Source organism: Somniosus microcephalus, chromosome 3 (assembly GCF_052327205.1).
Source record: "Somniosus microcephalus isolate GS21.2 chromosome 3, FLI_Smic_1.0, whole genome shotgun sequence".
Taxonomy (NCBI): domain Eukaryota; kingdom Metazoa; phylum Chordata; class Chondrichthyes; order Squaliformes; family Somniosidae; genus Somniosus; species Somniosus microcephalus.
The window spans coordinates 175,388,189-175,402,925 of record NC_140989.1 but is presented as its reverse complement, the minus strand read 5'-3'; the positions used below and the strand labels follow the sequence as shown (position 1 = coordinate 175,402,925).

The following is a 14,737-nucleotide window of genomic DNA, read 5'->3' as shown; positions in this document are numbered from 1 at the left end:
GGTCTGTCTCTGTTTTGTGTCTCTGATGGTCGTGAGGTAGTCTGCCAGTTTATATTCTCTTTTTAGGGCCCGGTAACATTCTAATCTGCTTTGGCTTTCGGTTATTTTGTTCCAATGTTCCAGGTAGGTTTCTTTGCATTTTTTAATGATTTGGTTCACTCGGATTCGTGTTTGGACGGCTGTGTTGGTCTGGGGCTGGTCAGGGTCCGGCTGAGTACTTAGTTTCAGTAGCAGCTGACTCAGGGGACTCTTTTCTGGGTTTAGCTCTTGGGTCTGAAAGGCTTTGAAATGAAGGGTGTCTGGGGAGCTAGATTTGAGGTGATTTAGGAAGTTTAGTGCTCGTTTTTGGATGTTTATTATCAGTGGGTATCTGCCTAGTTCGGCTCTGCATGCATTTGTTGGCGTTTTTCTTTGGGTGCGAAGGATGCTTCGGCAGAATTCTGCATGTAGGGCTTCTATTGTGTGTTTTTCCCATTTAGTGTAGCTTTGGTGATTTAGCGGGCCCCATACTTCACTACCGTACAGTGCAATGGGCAGGATTATGCTGTCAAATATTTTGAGCCAGATTTTGATTGGGATTTGGATGTTGTAGAATTTTCTTTTTATTGCATATAGGGCTCTTCGGGCTTTTTCTTTAAGTGCATTCACTGCTATGCTGAAGCTCCCTGATGCTGTAATAGTTAGACCAAGGTAGGTGTAGCTCATAGTGTGTCCTATAGTGGTATCACTGAGGGTAAACTGGTATTTGTTTTCCTGACATCTGGGTCTTTTCTGAAAAATCATGATGTTGGTTTTCTTTAGATTTACTGTTAGAGCCCAATTTTGGCAGTATTTGTCGAGTAGGTCTAGTTGTTGTTGTAATCCCTGTTCTGTGGGAGACAGCAGAACCAGGTCGTCCGCATAGAACAGGGACTTCACTTCTCCATCCAGGAGACGGAGACCTGGTGACTCGCTTTGCTCCAGCATGTCTGCTAATTCATTTATGTATATGTTGAACAGGGTCGGGCTCAAATTGCAGCCCTGCCAGACGCCTCTTCTCTGGGTGAAGAAATCGGTGCGTTTGTCTCCAATTTTGACCCCGCATTTGTTTTTCAGATACATTGATTTAATAAGGTCATAGACTTTGCCCCCTATTCCACACTGAAGAAGTTTATAATAGAGCCCTTCGTGCCATATAGAGTCAAAGGCTTTCTTGAAGTCGATGAAAGAGGCGAATATTTTCCCATTTTTTGTTTGGTGTTTATGTTTTTCAATGAGGGTGTGAAGGGTATAGATATGGTCGGCGGTGCGGTGTTTTGGAAGAAAGCCTATTTGTTTTTTTCTGAGGATATTATGTTTGTTAAGAAAATCAAGTAATCTACTATTTAGAATACTGCAGAATAACTTCCCTAGACAACTGTTGACACAGATGCCGCGGTAGTTATTTGGGTCTGATTTGTTTCCACTTTTATATATGGGGGAGATTAGTCCTTGGCACCAGATATCGGGAAAACAGCCTGAGCGTAATATGATGTTGAATAGTTTGAGTATCGCACCCTGCATCTCCATATTGCTGAACTTTAGCATTTCATTTTTGATGTTGTCTGGGCCACAGGCTTTCTTTAGGTGGAGAGATTTTGTTTTTGTGGCCAGTTCTTTCCATGTGATTGGGGAGTCTAGAGGGTTTTGGTTGTCTTTAATTGTTGCTTCTAATGTGTGGAGTTTTTCTGTGACCTGATGTTGACTTGGGTTTGTTTTGTTTATTGGGATGTCTTTGTAGAGGTTTTCAAAATGTGTTCTCCAGATGTCGCCATCTTGGATTGGTAATGCTTGCAATTGTGTTGTACTCAGGTTATTCCACATTTCCCAGAATTGTTTTGGATTGGTGGAGTTTTCAATTTCTTCGAGTATTTTGTGGGTATAGTTTTGTGTTTTGTTCCTAATGGTGTGTTTATATCTTTTGAGGGTTTCATTGTATCTAGTACGTAGGTCCGGATTGTTTGGTTGCCGATGCTTTTGGTTTGATATTTTTCTCAGGTCTTTTCTGGCATTTTTGCATTCGTGGTCAAACCATTTCATATTTTTATTTTGTCTTTTGTGACGCTTCCTCTTCTGTTTCACGAGGTCGGCTTTTACAGCTGCCTCATGGAAGATCATATTTATATCCTCTATGGCCGTGTTTACACCATCTCTGGTGATCTCATATAGATTTTCTTTAAATTTTGAAATTTTACTTGTGAGATCAGGTGAATTTAGTGCTGTGATGAATTTATCTCCACTGTCTGGGGCCCATCTGTATGTCTGGTTTATTTTATGTAGCTTACTGTGTTCCTTTTTTGTGTCTGTAGTTTGGGCAGAAAGTTTAAGGTACACATTTATTTGGTTATGGTCTGAGAGGGGGGATTGCTGCCTGACAGTGAATGCGTTGATATCGCAGGGGTCCAGGTCAGTGATTGTATAGTCCACCACACTAGACCCAAGAGTTGAGGAGTATGTGAGTCTCCCTTGGGAGTCCCCTCTGAACCTACCATTAACTATGTACAGGCCTAAGGCTCGGCAGAGTTGCACTACCTCCCTACCGCTTTTATTTATTTCACGATCAAGGTTGTTCCGATTTGCGATGGCTGGTGTGACATCTAAAGGGGTCTGGCCAAACACATGGTTGTTTCCCTGTGGGTCTATGAAGTCAGGTTCACAACCGGTCCTTGCATTTAGGTCCCCACATATTATCACCTTTCCTTGGGCCTGGAAATGGCTGATTTCCATGTGGAGAGTATCAAATAACTCCTCTTCGAAATATGGCGAATCTATTGGAGGTATGTAGATCGCACATAAGTAAACATCTTTTTTTGCTATTCCTATATTTTTATCTAGTTTTAGCCATACGTGTGATTTCCCCTGTTTTACCGGTGAGATGTGTTTGTCCAGTTCTCCCTTATACCACACCAATATTCCCCCGGAGGTTCTGCCCTTGCGTGTTTTAGTGTTCTTTACTGAGGGCACAATGATTTCATGGTACATTGGAGGACAGTGGGTCGGCATGTCCTTTTGGCACCATGTTTCTGTTAACACAATTATATCAATGTCTTTTATAGCTTTTAGGAATTCAGGGTCTGTACTCTTCATCCCAAAAGTTGAGGAGCGGAGGCCCTGGATATTCCAGCAGCTTATGTGGAAAGGACGCATTTATATAGTTCAATAAAACGAAATAAAATGGACCTATTTTGTGGGATGAGTGTGGAAACACTATTTTCTATAATGCTAAATGATGATTTAGTATAAATTTCATGAGGCATGCACATATATCTATCTAATAATAGTAATAATACTGATAAGATAACAATAATGATAATGATAAATAACAATATTAATAATTTCTCCGGCTTTCTATCAGGCTGTTCAGCATCGTCATGATCTTTCTCAGTTCTTGGTCTACAGTCTGTGGTCTAGAGGGGGGTCTTGGGTCAGGTATAAAAGCACGGTTCTGTTGTTGGTTTTGTAAAGGGGGGTGGGGGACATTGGTGGTCCTGTTTGGGCTCCCAATGGTAGAGGGCGTGGGAGGGCTGCGTCTTTTGGCAGTGTTTATGAGGTTTCTTGCGAAGACCCACATCCGCTGTTTGAGTAGATGTATTTCGTCATAGAGGTCCCTTGTGTTGATGTTTGGATGATGGGCCAGGGAGACGTTGGGGAGGACAGAACATCTCGTGTCGATCTCCCTGTTGGTGTTGTGGATTATATAGGCTGGGGTGTCCTTTCTGGGCAGTAGTGTGGAGATCACGATCCGCGCCTCGGGGAATTCCCTGCTGGCCTTTTCTGCCATCCTGCTCACCGCCCAAGCCGTGCCTTCCTGTAGGGTGCGTAGGTCGTTCGTGCCTGTGTGGATCACAATCCATTTGGGGCTTCCAAGGGATTCTTTGTTCAGGATCTTCATTGCTTGGCCTGTGTTGCTGCACCATTTTTTCAGGACTTGATGGTCTGGGAACAGCCTCTGGGGGTCCAGAAACTTTCCGTTGGAGTCGGTCAGCAGGACCGCCTGAGGGGCTGGTTTTTCAGACTGGGTAACAGTAGTCTGGGTAGGGCTCGCCTGGTGGCTGGTTGTTGGCTGGGTTTCTGGGATATGTTGTGTGGCAGGAGCGGGGTTTGGGGCTTTCGGTGTGTCATCGTTTGGGGGGGTATCTGTCGGTTTTTGTGTTCCTGTGTGTGAGGACTGGGTAGCAGTAGTCTGGGCATGACTCGACTGAGGGCTGGTTGGAGCGGGGTTTGTGGCTTTCGGTGTGTCTTCGTGTGGGGTGGCATCCGGCGGGTTCTGTGTCTTTGTGTGTGTTGTTTTTGTGTCCTCAGGTTTTTGGACCTTAAGAGGTTTGTGTTGCCTGCTGAGCCTTTCTACGGTCTCCTTCGTTTTGTTTTGTTGAGTACGGAGTTCTTTGATCTCATTTCTTTGCTCCTCTATGGTCTTTCTCATCTTGTGGATGGTGGACTCGTGTTCCGTTTTTAGCTGTTTGAATTCCTCCTTCAAATTCTTGGCCAGTGTTTCTCTGTATTCGTTGAAATCAAGTTCTAGTTTGGCCAGATTCTCTTTCATCATTTTGTTTTCGTTGAGAGGTGTGGGGGGGGTGGAGATGTACAGGGAGGTGTTTTCCTCTGCTGGTCTCTCTTCTTCTTCCTCCACTTGGCTCTCATCATCCTCTGTTCGACTCTCTTTTGCTTCCTGTCCATTGGTCCTCTTTGTGTCTGCCTTAGTTTTCAACTGGGGGAATTCCTTTTCGAAGGTGTCCAGATTTTCCACATTCCCCTGTATCATGATCTTTCTATTTTTGTTGTAGTAGCTTATGGTTAGCAGGGGGTCATCTTTATCTAGGTTTCCATCTTTACATATTTTCAGTCTGCCTCCACTGCCAATACCTTCACTGGAGACGTATGTGTAGTGTTTTTGTAAAGTCTCCTTCCAGGAGGTGACGTATTCGGTGTAGAATATGAGGTTGTTCTTCAGCTTAGTCCCTTTGTGTGTGGTATAGTCAACGTAGAGGATTTCTGGGTTATTTTTTAGTGTTGTGTACTTGTATTTTTCCTTTGCTTTATTTTTTGTGCATTGCTCAGGATATATCATTTCCCTGCTCATTGTAGTCGTTTGTTTTTTGTCTCAGATAGATAACTTTTTTTTTCTCTTTTTTGTGTCGTGTTCCACCTTAGCCCACTTTTAGGTCCAAAATTGGGAGTTTTTCAGGGGTTCATCTTTGATATAGCTGCTCTTAAAGGTTTATCTTTCTCTTTTTCTCACAGGCTCTTGGTTCGGGTAGTTTATCGTTTCTCTCGGGTTTCTATTCCTTTTCCTCGCGGGTTTGTTGTTTTTTCAGGTTTTTTTTTTTTTTTTCGAGCTAAATTTAAATAAAATTAAACTTTTTCCGAACTAACTTTAACTAAAATGAAACTTAGGTAGAGTTAGGTAAAACTTATTTCTCCGGCTTTTTCTCTCCAGCTGGTGTTTCCTCTCCTCTCTCTCTCACGCTCTCTCGCTCCGTCTCTCTCTCTCTAGGTGCAGTTACCTCTCTTTGCTCCTTTTCTCCTTTCAGCCGTTTCCCTTCATTCAAATTTCGCACTCTCAGCTCTCAGCTCCCAACGCTCTCTCCGGGCTTCTGCCCTGGCCCCAGCCTCTCGGCTCGGCTGTGCTGTCCCGGCCCGGTGTTTGTCCGAGTTTCTCCGACCCCGGAGTTTCTCGGGTTTCAGGCCCCGGGCTTGCTCGCTCTCCAGGCCCGACCCGATCCGGCACCCCTACCTCTCCACTCACCTCTTTGACTGGCTCGGGCCGCTCCTCCCGGTCTGGGTCTACTCCTGTTGCTGCTCGCTCTCCTTCTCTCCGGTGCCTCGCTCGGCCCGGTTCCTCGGGCCTTTCTCTCTCTCTCTCCCCAGTCTCTCTCCTCTCAATTCAATTCAATTCAAATCGCTTTATTGGCATGACAAGTTACATCTTATGTTGCCAAAGCATCGGAAAACATTCATGTTTGTTCACAAAAATACAGATCTATCCATACAGTGTATAAACAGATATATCCCTGAGTGTATAAATATACTTTCATATAATTTATATATACTCTTATCTTATCTTTAGTGGTTGTCCCTCTGTTTATGGCAAGCTGTAACATAGTGTGCCGCTAGTGTTATGCAACTTCTCTCTTCCCCTAGTAGGTATGGGAGTTTTTGGTTCTCATTCAATTTTCTGAATTCCGGGCATATTTTTGTAAATTTTGGGTAGAAATTCTCCCTTATGCCCTGATATCTCTCTCTCCCCCCAGTCTCTCTACTCTCTCTCCCCCGTCTCTCTCTCTCTCTCCCCCCCTCAGAGTTGGGGTCACTCGGGCCGGGCCTCACAACCGCTCGGCCAGAGACACAGAGCGGGGGAGCGGCAGCGGCCGGCCGTAAACCGCGCGGCCCTGTAAACTGCTGTTTTACAAAAAAGCCTTGGCAATGCCGGCCCCCCCCCCCCAGCTAGTCTATATATATAAAAGACCTCTTCTGTCTGTCTGTCTGTTCTCTATACGTTCGAAAGTTATAGAGCGTACCTACACGCGTGTTACATCAAAAGAAAGCTTACGCTTACGGACCGGTCATAGGCATATTTACTTTTCCGTCAGACAAAAATCGTGCCCACGGTATCCCAAAAACGTTCAAAATTCCGCTCATTAAATGGGAAAAGTTCCGCTCATTAAATGGGAAAAGTTCCGCTCATTTACTCATTAGCATTGAGTGACGTGAAGGTTGACCAATCGTGCGGTCGAGCGACCTGACAGTTGACCGACGGTTGACCAATCGCTGCGTCACGGGGGCGGGTTCATTGCGTGTGCGGGCAGGCCATCCTACAGTTGAGTGTTGAGTGACTTGATGATTGACCAATCCTACAGTTAAGTGACCTGATGGTTGACCAATCGGTGCGTGTGTGGGCGGGCCTTATCATTCTGAACCGAAGTGAGTGGCCGCCATCTTGATTCTTCACGATTTTTTTCCCACACTTTCTGTGTGTTAGGGAACTAAGGAAAATAACAATTTATTTGAGTTTTAAATTGTATTTAGCAACAGTAGGAAATGAAGTGATCCCCTGCCCTTCGCCCGGAGGCTCGCCTGCTTTGACGGCCATTTCTAGCGGCTGTGCCGGCGCCGGGCGTGGCCTAGCAGCCCGGGAAGCCTGGGCCTTGAGTTGCGGGCCGTGCCGGGAGCCGCCGCGCACAAAACTTCCCCGCGGCATCAACAGCCCCACCCCAGAGCCCGACCCAAAGCCACCAGGTCACCGGCCGCGGCGGGCCGTGCCGGGAGCTGCCGCGCACAAAACTTCCCTGCGGCGTCAACAGCCCCGCCCGAGAGCCCGACCCAAAGCCACCAGGTCACCGGCCGCGGCGGGCCGTGCCGGGAGCTGCCGCGCACAAAGCTTCCCCGCGGCGTCCACAGCCCCGCCCCAGAGCCCGACCCAAAGCCACCAGGTCACCGGCCGCGGCGGGCTGTGCCGGGAGCTGCCGCGCACAAAGCTTCCCCGCGGCGTCCACAGCCCCGCCCCAGAGCCCGACCCAAAGCCAACAGGTGAGCGGCCGCGGCGGCCCAGTCTCTCTCTCACACTCCCAATCTCTCTCTCTCACACTCCCAATCTCTCTCTCTCTCACACACTCCCAATCTCTCTCTCAATTTTCAATTCAATTCAATTCAAATTGCTTTATTGGCATGATAAGGTACATCTTATGTTGCCAAAGCATCAAAATACATTTATGGTTGAACACATAAACGCAGTTCTATTCATACAGTGTATAAACAGGTATATCCCTGAGTGTATAAATATACATTCGCATTATTTATATTACTCTTTTCTTAGGTTTACTGGTTGTCCCTCTGTTCATGGCAAGCTGTAACATAGTGTGCCGCCAGTGCTACACAGCTTCTCTCCTCCCCCAGTAGGTATGGGAGTTTTTGGTCGTCATTCAGATTTTTGAATTCAGGGCATATTTGTGAGAATTTTTGGTAGAAATTCTCCCTGATGCCCTGATATTTTCCACAAGCTGTGAGGAAGTGCATCTCTGTCTCCACCACTCCCTGACTGCAGTGAGAGCATAGCCTGTCCTCTCTTGGCAGCCTGGTCTGCCTGTGTCTGCCTTTTTCGATCGTTAGGCTATGTTCGCTAAGTCTGTACCTTGTCAAGGTTTTTCTCAGTTTGTTATCGTTTACCATGGTCAGGTACTCAGCCATGTTGTATTGTCTGTTTAGGGCCAAGTAGCAATTGAGTTTGCTTTCGGCTTTTGTTGTTTCTGCCCAATATGACAGGTATTTTTCCTTTTGTTTAGTGACAATTGTGTTGGGTCGAATTCTCTCTGCTACGATGTCACTGTCCTGGGGCTGGTTATTTTTAGTAGTGTTAGTGGTTGCTTCACTGAGTCCCAGGACTAGTTGACTGAGGGAGTTATTCTTTATGGTCCTCTCTTGGCATTTCAAGGCTTCGTAATGATAGCAGTGGGGGTTGCTCATTTTTAGGTGTTTCCAAAATTTGGTGGTTCTTTTTTGGATAGTAATTATTAGTGGAAATTGGCCTAGTTCTGCCCTGCATGCATTGTTTACGGTTTTCCTTTGAGTCCGGAGGATACTTTTACAGAATTCTGCATGTAGGATCTCAATTGGGTGTTTGTCCCATTTTGCAAATTCTTGTTGTGTTAGCGGTCCCCACACTTCACTGCCATAGAGTGCAATTGATTCAATTACTGATTTGAAAATTTTGAGCCAAATGCTAATTGGGATTTCTATTTGGATTGATCTTTTAATGGCGTAGAAAGCCCTTCTTGCTTTCTCTTTCAGTTCATTCACAGCCAGTTTGAAATTTCCCGTAGAGCTGATTTTTATGCCCAAGTATGTGTAGTTAGTGGTTTGTTCGATTTTAGTTGTTCCTAGTGTGAGATTTATTTTGGGTCCCTGATGTCTGGATCTTTGCTGGAACACGAGGACTTTGGTTTTTTGGAGGTTTATTGTCAGGGCCCAGGTCTGACAGACTGATTCCAGCAGATCCAGGTTCTGCTGTAGACCCTCCTTAGTTGGTGACAGCAGAACCAGGTCGTCTGCATAGAGGAGGAATTTAACCTTGGATTCATATAGGGTGAGGCCGGGTGCTGTAGATTGTTCAAGTAGTTTTGCCAATTCATTTATGTAAATATTAAAGAGTGTCGGTGAGATTGGCGAGCCCTGTGTCACCCCCCGCCCCTGTGGGAAGTATTTTGTTTGTTTGTCTCCAATTTTAACTGCACATTTGTTGTTTGTGTACATTGATTTAATTACATCATATGTTTTTCCCCCTACCCCGCTTTCGATAAGTTTCAGGAATAGACCGTCGTGCCAGATGGAATCGAAAGCCTTCTGGAAATCTATAAAGCATGCGTAGATTTTGCTTTTGTTTTGATGAACGTGTTTGTCAATTAGGGTCTGTAGGGTGAAGATATGATCTGATGTTCTATAGTTTGGCAGGAATCCAATTTGGCTCTCTCTCTCTCTCTCTCTCCTTCCCTCTCTCTGTCTCTCTCTCCTTCCCTCTCCAAATGGGGTGATACCGAATTTCTAGCCCTCTCCCCCTCTCTCCCCCCAATCTCTCTCTCTCCCCGTCTCTTTATCTCTCTCTGTCTCCCAGTCTCTCTCTCTCTGTCTCCCAGTCTCTCTCTCTTCCCCCAGTCTCTCGCTCTCTCTCTCCCCCAGTTTCTCTCTCTCTCCCTGTCTCTCTCTCTCTCGCCCCTCAGTCTCGCGCTCTCTCTCTCCCACTCTCTCTCTCCCTCCCAGTCTCTCTCTCTCCTCCAGACTCTCCCTCCTCCAGTCTCTCTCTCACAGTCTCTCTCTCTCTCCATCTCTCTCCTCCAGTCTCTCCCTCCTCCAGTCTCTCTCTCTCGCCCCCCAATCGCTCTCTCTATCTCCCCAGTCTCTCTCTCCCTTCCCCCGTCTCTCTCTCTCTCTCCCCCGGTCTCTCTCTCTCTCTCTCTCCCCCCGTCTCTCTCCCGCAGTCTCTCTCTCTCTATCTCCCCATTCTCTCTCTCTCTCTCTCTCTCTCTCTCTCTCTCTCTCTCCCCAGTCTCTCTCCTCTCAATTCAATTCAATTCAATTCAAATCGCTTTATTGGCATGACAAGTTACATCTTATGTTGCCAAAGCATCGGAAAACATTCATGTTTGTTCACAAAAATACAGATCTATCCATACAGTGTATAAACAGATATATCCCTGAGTGTATAAATATACTTTCATATAATTTATATATACTCTTATCTTATCTTTAGTGGTTGTCCCTCTGTTTATGGCAAGCTGTAACATAGTGTGCCGCTAGTGTTATGCAACTTCTCTCTTCCCCTAGTAGGTATGGGAGTTTTTGGTTCTCATTCAATTTTCTGAATTCCGGGCATATTTTTGTAAATTTTGGGTAGAAATTCTCCCTTATGCCCTGATATCTCTCTCTCCCCCCAGTCTCTCTACTCTCTCTCCCCCGTCTCTCTCTCTCTCTCCCCCCCTCAGAGTTGGGGTCACTCGGGCCGGGCCTCACAACCGCTCGGCCAGAGACACAGAGCGGGGGAGCGGCAGCGGCCGGCCGTAAACCGCGCGGCCCTGTAAACTGCTGTTTTACAAAAAAGCCTTGGCAATGCCGGCCCCCCCCCCCCCAGCTAGTCTATATATATAAAAGACCTCTTCTGTCTGTCTGTCTGTTCTCTATACGTTCGAAAGTTATAGAGCGTACCTACACGCGTGTTACATCAAAAGAAAGCTTACGCTTACGGACCGGTCATAGGCATATTTACTTTTCCGTCAGACAAAAATCGTGCCCACGGTATCCCAAAAACCTTCAAAATTCTGCTCATTAAATGGGAAAAGTTCCGCTCATTAAATGGGAAAAGTTCCGCTCATTTACTCATTAGCATTGAGTGACGTGAAGGTTGACCAATCGTGCGGTCGAGCGACCTGACAGTTGACCGACGGTTGACCAATCGCTGCGTCACGGGGGCGGGTTCATTGCGTGTGCGGGCAGGCCATCCTACAGTTGAGTGTTGAGTGACTTGATGATTGACCAATCCTACAGTTAAGTGACCTGATGGTTGACCAATCGGTGCGTGTGTGGGCGGGCCTTATCATTCTGAACCGAAGTGAGTGGCCGCCATCTTGATTCTTCACGATTTTTTTCCCACACTTTCTGTGTGTTAGGGAACTAAGGAAAATAACAATTTATTTGAGTTTTAAATTGTATTTAGCAACAGTAGGAAATGAAGTGATCCCCTGCCCTTCGCCCGGAGGCTCGCCTGCTTTGACGGCCATTTCTAGCGGCTGTGCCGGCGCCGGGCGTGGCCTAGCAGCCCGGGAAGCCTGGGCCTTGAGTTGCGGGCCGTGCCTGGAGCCGCCGCGCACAAAACTTCCCCGCGGCATCAACAGCCCCACCCCAGAGCCCGACCCAAAGCCACCAGGTCACCGGCCGCGGCGGGCCGTGCCGGGAGCTGCCGCGCACAAAACTTCCCCGCGGCGTCAACAGCCCCGCCCGAGAGCCCGACCCAAAGCCACCAGGTCACCGGCCGCGGCGGGCCGTGCCGGGAGCTGCCGCGCACAAAGCTTCCCCGCGGCGTCCACAGCCCCGCCCCAGAGCCCGACCCAAAGCCACCAGGTCACCGGCCGCGGCGGGCCGTGCCGGGAGCTGCCGCGCACAAAGCTTCCCCGCGGCGTCCACAGCCCCGCCCCAGAGCCCGACCCAAAGCCAACAGGTGAGCGGCCGCGGCGGCCCAGTCTCTCTCTCACACTCCCAATCTCTCTCTCTCACACTCCCAATCTCTCTCTCTCTCTCACACTCCCAATCTCTCTCTCTCACACTCCCAATCTCTCTCTCTCTCTCACACTCCCAATCTCTCTCTCTCTCTCTCACACTCCCAATCTCTCACACTCCCAATCTCTCTCTCTCACACTCCCAATCTCTCTCTCTCACACTCCCAATCTCTCTCTCTCACACTCCCAATCTCTCTCTCTCACACTCCCAATCTCTCTCTCTCACACTCCCAATCTCTCTCTCACACTCCCAATCTCTCTCTCTCTCTCTCACACTCCCAATCTCTCTCTCTCACACTCCCAATCTCTCTCTCTCACACTCCCAATCTCTCTCTCTCACACTCCCAATCTCTCTCTCTCACACTCCCAATCTCTCTCTCACACTCCCAATCGCTCTCTCTCACACTCCCAATCTCTCTCTCTCACACTCCCAATCTCTCTCTCTCTCACACTCCCAATCTCTCTCTCTCACACTCCCAATCTCTCTCTCTCACACTCCCAATCTCTCTCTCTCACACTCCCAATCTCTCTCTCTCTCACACTCCCAATCTCTCTCTCTCACACTCCCAATCTCTCTCTCTCTCACACTCCCAATCTCTCTCTCACACTCCCAATCTCTCTCTCTCTCTCACACTCCCAATCTCTCTCTCACACTCCCAATCTCTCTCTCTCTCACACTCCCAATCTCTCTCTCTCTCTCTCACTCCCAATCTCTCTCTCTCTCTCACACTCCCAACCTCTCTCTCTCTCTCTCTCACTCCCAATCTCTCTCTCTCTCACACTCCCAACCTCTCTCTCTCTCTCACACTCCCAATCTCTCTCTCTCACACTCCCAGTCTCTCTCTCTCTCACACTCCCAGTCTCTCTCTCTCACACTCCCAATCTCTCTCTCTCTCACACTCCCAATCTCTCTCTCTCTCACACTCCCAATCTCTCTCTCACACTCCCAATCTCTCTCTCTCTCTCTCTCTCTCTCACTCCCAATCTCTCTCTCTCACACTCCCAATCTCTCTCTCACACACTCCCAATCTCTCTCTCTCACACTCCCAATCTCTCTCTCTCTCACACTCCCAATCTCTCTCTTTTTCACTCCCAATCTCTCTCTCTCTCTCACACTCCCAATCTCTCTCTCTCACACTCCCAATCTCTCTCTCTCACACTCCCACTCTCTCTCTCTCTCTCTCTCACACTCCCAATCTCTCTCTTTCTCACTCCCAATCTCTCTCTCTCTCTCACACTCCCAATCTCTCTCTCTCTCACACTCCCAATCTCTCTCTCTCTCACACTCCCAATCTCTCTCTCTCACACACTCCCAATCTCTCTCTCTCACACTCCCAATCTCTCTCTCTCTCTCTCTCTCACACACTCCCAATCTCTCTCTCTCTCACACTCCCAATCTCTCTCTCTCTCACACTCCCAATCTCTCTCTCTCTCACACTCCCAATCTCTCTCTCACACACTCCCAGTCTCTCTCTCTCACACTCCCAGTCTCTCTCTCTCACACTCCCAGTCTCTCTCTCTCTCTCACACTCGCAGTCCCTCTCTCTCACACTCCCAATCTCTCTCTCACACTCCCAATCTCTCTCTCTCTCACACTCCCAGTCTCTCTCTCTCTCACACTCCCAGTCTCTCTCTCTCACACTCCCAATCTCTCTCTCTCTCACACTCCCAATCTCTCTCTCTCTCACACTCCCAACCTCTCTCTCTCTCACACTCCCAATCTCTCTCTCACTCCCAATCTCTCTCTCTCACACTCCCAATCTCTCTCTCTCACACTCCCAATCTCTCTCTCTCGCACACTCCCAATCTCTCTCTCTCTCACACTCCCAATCTCTCTCTCTCTCTCACACTCCCAATCTCTCTCTCTCACACTCCCAGTCTCTCTCTCTCACACTCCCAATCTCTCTCTCTCTCACACTCCCAATCTCTCTCTCTCTCACACTCCCAATCTCTCTCTCACTCCCAATCTCTCTCTCTCTCTCTCACTCCCAATCTCTCTCTCACACACTCCCAATCTCTCTCTCTCACACTCCCAATCTCTCTCTCTCGCACACTCCCAATCTCTCTCTCTCACACTCCCAATCTCTCTCTCTCTCACACTCCCAATCTCTCTCTCTCTCTCTCTCTCACACTCCCAATCTCTCTCTCTCACACTCCCAATCTCTCTCTCTCACACTCCCAGCCTCTCTCTCTCACACTCCCAATCTCTCTCTCTCTCACACTCCCAATCTCTCTCTCTCACACTCCCAATCTCTCTCTCACACTCCCAATCTCTCTCTCTCTCACTCCCAATCTCTCTCTCTCACACTCCCAATCTCTCTCTCACACACTCCCAATCTCTCTCTCTCACACTCCCAATCTCTCTCTCTCTCACACTCCCAATCTCTCTCTTTCTCACTCCCAATCTCTCTCTCTCTCTCACACTCCCAATCTCTCTCTCTCACACTCCCACTCTCTCTCTCTCTCTCTCTCACACTCCCAATCTCTCTCTTTCTCACTCCCAATCTCTCTCTCTCTCTCACACTCCCAATCTCTCTCTCTCTCACACTCCCAATCTCTCTCTCTCTCACACTCCCAATCTCTCTCTCTCACACTCCCAATCTCTCTCTCTCTCTCTCTCTCACACATAGAAACATAGAAACATAGAGATAGGAACAGGAGTAGGCCATTCGGCCCCTCGAGCCTGCTCCGCCATTCAATGAGATCATGGCTGATCTTCGTCTGAGATCATAGCTGATCTTACCAGTTCAGTACCCCGTCCCCGCCTTTTCTCCGTAACCCTTAATCCCCTTAGCCTTCAGAAATATATCCAATTCTCTCTTGAAAATATTGATTGAATTAGCCTTCACAGCCCTCTGTGGCAGGGAATTCCACAGGCTCACCACTCTTTGAGTGAAGAAATTCTTCCTCATCTCTGTTTTAAATGATTTGCCCGCTATTTTTAGACTGTGGCCCCTGGT

The 14,737-nt window shown here is 47.9% G+C and overlaps 1 protein-coding gene across 3 annotated transcripts in view; it reads left to right on the top strand.

Moving 5' to 3' along the window:
- LOC147121593 (ribosome-binding protein 1-like) overlaps positions 1-14,737 on the top strand; it is a 241,499-nt gene that overhangs the window by 80,978 nt on the left and 145,784 nt on the right. The window lies entirely within an intron of this gene.